This window comes from Aegilops tauschii, chromosome 1, assembly GCF_002575655.3.
Source record: "Aegilops tauschii subsp. strangulata cultivar AL8/78 chromosome 1, Aet v6.0, whole genome shotgun sequence".
Classification (NCBI taxonomy): domain Eukaryota; kingdom Viridiplantae; phylum Streptophyta; class Magnoliopsida; order Poales; family Poaceae; genus Aegilops; species Aegilops tauschii.
The window spans coordinates 68,692,900-68,699,683 of NC_053035.3; positions in this window are offsets into that span (position 1 = coordinate 68,692,900).

Below are 6,784 nucleotides of genomic sequence, written 5' to 3' on the forward strand. Positions count from 1 at the left end.
CTTTGAATACCTCATATGTTGATAAGTAAATCTGGAGTTTAAATACCCGGCGGCTCTTGGCCGATGGCAATTTAATACGCCTCCATTGTAAGCCGGAATTTTTATAACCCGGCGGCTTATAGCCTTTGAGAAAATCGAGAACGGATAATCATTTTGAAGCATCGATTTTAATGATGAGCTTGGACTTAAACATTTATATAAGTCATAGTTCTGCAAATCCTGCATAGAGTTTAAACAACATACGCCCTGGCGACTTAATGTCAAAAGCCCGGGCGGGTAACTACCCAAATGTAGTCTTATCCTGCACACAAGTAGATCACAAGAACCCTTGGCGGTTTACCGCAGGGCGGGTCATAATATCTTACATATGACCACTGATGTGTAAAAAAGGAGTCACAGATAAGCCTGTTATGAATCATAACTTTGAAACATAACTATAATATCATATTTGTGATATTGAATTTGCATTGTCGGTTTATATGACCTGCACAATAAGGGTGATAACCCAATCTTTGATACGCGCATGATTCCAAATGCGCAATTCAAAACATACCGGCGGCTTAAAGTCCATAGCCAGGACCGGTTTAAACATAATCATGTATAAACAATATCATACCTGTGATATTGAATTGTACTGCCGGCTTATGATACCTGTGCAGTAAGTATGATAACCCAATCCTTAGAAGCCAATGCTTCCACATAGATGATGATTGTCATAAGCCGGCGACTTATCATCAAAAATCAAGCCGGGTTTAAATAGAAACCACTCATATACACTTTAGATGTGTTCAAAAGAGCTTCAAATTATTTGCAAAAAGTGACTTCAAAAATTTTGAGGCTTCTGATTCGAATACGATCATAAAACCATCCCAAAGGGGTTAAGATAAGATTCGAATACGATCATATAGCCCCCAGTGGCTTTGGCGTTGCCGATCAAGAGGGTACCGACAGCTATGTTCTCTTTGGTTCGAATACGACCTATGTTTGAACAGGAAGCCCCCAAATGACCTTGAGAGTTGTTTAACGACGCCGATTCGAATACGATCCACGTCGGTTCCCAAGAGGGGTTGAGCTATGATTCGAATACGATCAAGAAACCCCCTAGTGAGCTCGGCAGTGTGCCGATCAAGAGGGTACCGACAGCTATGTTCTCTTTGGTTCGAATACGACCTATGTTTGAACAGGAAGCCCCCTAGTGATCATGAGAATATTTGACGACTCTGATTCGAATACGATCAGGGTCACACCAAAAGGGTTAAGCTAAATTCAAATACGATCAGCTCCCAATGGTCATTAAAGCAGGGTACCTATATTTGAGTTGTGCTTTGTAACAGACTCTCTTTGGTCCCTTTAATTTTTCCTGAGAACTCGAACTTTTCGAGAGATAACCTCTTTTTGAACCAGAAATTTGTAAACCAGATATTGAGAGCTTCAAAGCTTTATAAGATATAAATTTACCTTGAGCCGGATGTTTGAACCGGATTTGAGAGCTTCAAAACTTTGCGGGAGAGAGATATCTCTTGAACCGGATTTTAAACCGGAATCTTTATTTTGAACCGGCAATTTTCTGGCGGTCTTTAAATTTTCATCAATATGGTAGTAGCCTCCGGAACCGGGTTATCATTCCCTCCAACGACCCGGAGTTCCCGAGTCATGTCACTGTAGCCCCCGAGTCTCCAGATGACTCGAGGAGTTGGCTTGAGATTCTCCATATTTAACCGTGATATAAACCGGCATAACTTGTATATCATTGGTGTTGATAGCACGATGTGTATCCACAGAAGGTTGAGGTGACTGCGGCGGGTTATAAATGATCCCGTATGAGCCGTGTCAGCAACTCGGCCAATGGTTCCTTCCAACTGGTTGTTTGAAGTTTAACCAAACTGTAGTGACGGCGACTTGTGCGCATGTCCATTGAGCCATCCGGTGCAGACGGCGGTGACTTGCTCATACTCAATAAACAGCTCATGCAGACAGGTGCGGCCCGGTGTGTTGATGTAGACCAGGCCGCGGGAGACGGACGGTAAAGACGACCGCAACATCTGAGGCGGCACAGACAGATGAACCGGCCGTGGCGTTGTAAGCCGGTGCGGACGGGCAAGTTGTCCTCCTTGTTGTAAGCCGGCGTGGTCGCGGTTGTCTGCCACGGCGTTGTAAGCCGGCGCGGCCGCGAGAGACGGCCACGGCGTTGTAAGCCGGTGCGGGAGTCCGTTGAGTAATGGCGACCACATGTGCCAAAAGATATTGGCGTGCCTCCATCCCCGTGGTATAATATCACTTTTTGTCATAAATAATTGCCCTGCATAAATAATATTGCAGACCAAGGCAAAGATAAATTTGTTCTTTGATAGAAAACAATGTACGTTAATAAACTTTAAACAGATAGACATCACCTGATTGTCCGGACGACAGATGATCCGTTCAACGCCACGGCAACAGCTCAGGCAGGCCGCGACTCAATATAACCCGGCTTAACACAACAGAGGCGAGTTGGTTCGACGGTCTAGTCATGCGAGCGATGATGACGATGTTGGCGAGTTGATGCTGCAGCTCGGAGCACAACGGCGACTCCACCCGGCGGCAGAAGTGGCTGTGCGAGGCCATGGCTAGCGGGTTGGAGAGGCGCGGCTGTGGCCGGTTCAGCGGGCACGGGCGCCGGCAGGCATGACGGATTTGAGCAGCGGCTGCGGGTCAATGATGTCAACCCAGAGGAGGTGAGGTGCGGCTGAACCGGTGACGGGTTGGAGAGGCGCGGCTGCGGCGGGTTCAGCGGGCAGCGGCCTGACGGACACAAGCTTGGAGGCGCAGGGCAGCTTCTCTGGCGGCGGTTCGACGGATGCAGGTCGGAGTCGCAGGGCAGCTCTCTGCTTGGGTCAAGAGGAGACACAGCTTGGCCGGTTTATTGCGGCAGAGGTGAAGCCGCTAGATTGCCATGGTGATTTGACGTTGCGGTCGGTCAAAAGGCCCGTGGCCGAGTGGGTCATGGCAATGGCTCGGGGACAAAACTGTTGCATCTCGGTGACGGCGAATCCGGGTCATAGCCGAAAATATCTCCTGAATTGTGCCGCAGGTAAAGCCGCAGGAGCACGTTCCAGGTCGGTTCGCCGACAGGACTGACTGGCGAGGCGGCGATTTATCGTGCGAGGAAGTGGCAGGTCAAACGGAGGAGTCCAAGTCCATCGATAACTCGCTCCCGGGTCGTGTCTGTTTCCCCCTCTCCCCTTTTTTTTCTCTGATCTAGTAGTAGTATTCACGTGGTACTGGCCCTTTTCCCAAAAAAGAACAGTTGACGATGGATCTCACGTGGCATAGTACTAGTTTAAGTAGTACTAGTCTAGCACTTTTGATTTGGTCTTGATTGGACCGTGAGTAGATGATTGCTCGTACGCGTGCTGGCTCCCCCGTATAAAACGGCAATCGGTCAGCGAAGTATTTTTAACTGGTCTTGGTTTCGTCGGATTGCACGGTCGTTCCGGCGGAAATCAATTTTACTCGGACCGGCGGATCAATAGGTCACGTGCGATGGCGCGCACAGAACCTTAGCTTCTGTCCATCCCAAACCATGTACTACCGGCTCCAAACTTAATCATGTTTCTGATCACAAAATAACAAACTTGCCGATTCTTTCTCATCCGACGAAATCGCGAGCTCGTCGATCCCTAGATGAGATCCCTTCAAGAACTCAACACCACCGTGCGCGGGCCCCACGGTGGGCGCCAACTGTCGTGGAATTGTCACGGCAGATGTCCTTAGTGTGAGGACTTAGTCGCGAGGCCAACGCATTTATGTAGTAGCTTGAGAGGGGTTGAGCGGAATCGAGAGACGCAACACAAGACGAGGATTTAGACAGCTTCGGGCCCCGGGAAACATCATCCGGTAACAACCCTACATGCTGTTTGAGGCTAGGTCTCATTATGATCATGGGAGAGTTGCCCGGAACCGGCTCTCGGTGTCTAGCCCTAGAAATTGTTTTTGTCTTGTCTGTCCCTCTTTGGGGTGCCCTGCCCCTCCTTATATAAGTTAGAGGGGCGGGTTACATGTGGAGTCCTAGTTGGACTAAGACTAGTCTATCTTTTCTTACAAGCTGAATACAAGTCCGGGTCTTACTTCCTTGGTAGGAGAATATTCCTTATGCCTTTCCTCATAAACCGGCCCACCATAACATGAGCCGGCCTTCTGGGGGGCCTACTCTTCTGTCTGACCCACCGTCGGGGCCATCATTAAGTCGCCAGGCTCATGAGTCGCCAATCCTCCGTCGGGTTACGATGAAGCGCCAAGTCCGGCCGGGTCATACTCCCGGCCGGGTCATACCGCGGGGTATATCCCCGACAAGTTCCTTAGTGACCCAGGGTCATTTCGGACAAATCAGGTCGGGTTGCCTCTTGGCTATAAGTAGCCCACCCCCTGCACCGTAAATTGGTGGCTGCTCAGAGTTAGTGCACGGCTTTTGTCGTTTGAGAGCAACCCACCTCCGAAGCATTTGAGAGAGAGAGATCCTTGCGAGGACAAAGCCCAAAACACCCAGAGCTAAAGAGTGTTAGGCATCACTGAAGTCTTTCTGTCCGCCTGATCTGAAGACTTGTTACACTTGAGGACTGTGAATCCTCCAGCCGGTTAGGCGTCGCATTCTGAGCATCCAAGAGTCATTGTGGATTGCCGGTTAACGAAGTCTGTGAAGGTTTGGAAATCTACCTTGAAGACTTACCAGAGTGATTGGGCGAGGACTAAGTGACCTTAGCTCAAGGGGAATAAGGTGAAGATGCGGTCTTCTGAGTTAAATCTCAGCCTCCCTAACCAGACGTACAGTTGTCACAGCAACTGGAACTGGTCCAACAAATCCCTGTCCTCACCAAGCAACTGGTTCTATCTCTTACCTCTCTTTACTTACAGTTTGTCTTCGTGAAGTCATTGCCTGCTTGCTTGATCTGATTGACTTCACTGTGTGACGACTATTGTTCTTTGGCTTCATACTACCTTCCATCCTGATCTACACTACCTAGCTGCTAATAGTCTTCATGCTTTCACTTCATTGCTTACTTGACAATGGCTTGTCTAGTGTGGTCTACCTTCCGCTGCATATCTATAGGCTCAGATCTACTATTTGTCTTCAAAGCCCCCGTGTTTTGAAGACTTCCATAAAAATCGCCTATTCAACCCCCCCCCCCCCCCCTCTAGTCGATAACTAGCACTTTCAATATTAATATCTCAATACTACCCTACCGGTACCGAACATTAAGCATGCGACCCTACGGGTTCGAGAATCATGTAGACATGACCGAGACTCCTCTGTGTTTAACAACCAATAGCGGCACCTGGATGCCCATATTGTTTCCTACATATTCCACGAAGATCTTTATCGGTTCAACCATGATGTCGAGAATTCAGTTAATCCCGTATGCAATTCGCTTTGTCCTGCGATATGTTACTTGCCCGAGATTCGATCGTCGGTATCTCCATACCTAGTTCAATCTCATTAATGGCAAGTCTATTTACCCATTCCATAATACAAAATCCCGTGACTAAACTCATTATCCACTTGCTTGCAAGCTTCTTAATATGTTGTATTACCGAGAGCGCCTAGAGATATTTCTTCGTCACACGGAGCGACAAAACCTAGTCTCGATCCATGCAACCTAAAAGTAACCTTCGGAGATACCTGTAGAGCACCTTTATGATCACCCAGTTACGAAGTGATGTTTGATAGCACACAAAGTATTCCTCCGGTATCCTGGAGTGGCATGATCTCATGGTCAAAGGAACACATACTTGACATTACAAAAGTTGTAGCCAATAGCTAAGTGATAAGATCTGATGCTAAGCTTACGGTTGGGTCCGTCCATCACATCATTCTCCTAATGATGTGATCCCGTTATCAAATGACACCGCATGCCTATGGTTAGGAAACCTTAACCATTTTATATCAACGAGCTAGTCTAGTAGAGGCTTACTAGGGACACAGTGATGTCTATGTATTCACACATGTATTTAAGTTTCCGGTCAATACCATTCTAGCATGAATAATAAAAATTTATCATGAACGGTAAATATGATAATAGCCATTTTATTTTTTCCTCTAGGGCATATTTCCAACACCTTTATTTCTCTTTTTCTCCATGTGCTCCTCCATCCACTACACACAACCTCCCCATACAAGCCCGCGCCGCACCACCTCCCTCCCGGCGCCGCCGCACCACCTCCCACCATGCGCCACCACACCCTGTACAACTAGCTTCCCTCCTTGACGTACCTCCGACCATCGTGCAGTTCCTCTCGATGGCCATCGTTGCTACCTACCACCACATGGAGGGGTGCTTCAACGGCAAGATGGGGGAGTAGGAGGTACATCCACCTCCAACGACACTCCAGTGACGGATCCAGGCGTGCCCCAGTCAAATCCCACCGCCACGTTCCCTATAGGTGAGGGATCTCGAGAGGCTGCCCTCTGAGCACACACGCGGGTGGCTGGACATGACCGATGCAGGCGGCTGGACATGTTCGGGAAACCAGCAATTTTGTTTAACTGAAAAATCTTTGCCATCACCTTCATAGTCAATATACGGCAAAGCCGTGTCGGGGTGCACCTACTAACAGATGACCATAAACCCTACTTTGCCGTCTGCCAGGGAAAAAACCAAACGGCAAAGACTTTGTCGTTAGCCCGACGAAAAACTGGCAGCAAATTAGCTCTTTGCTAATTTATTCTTTTCCGACTTTGTTTGACGTCAGCAAGCTGGTGGCAAAGTCTTTGCATCTGTTTTGAGGTCTTTGCCGTCTGTTTGAGGCT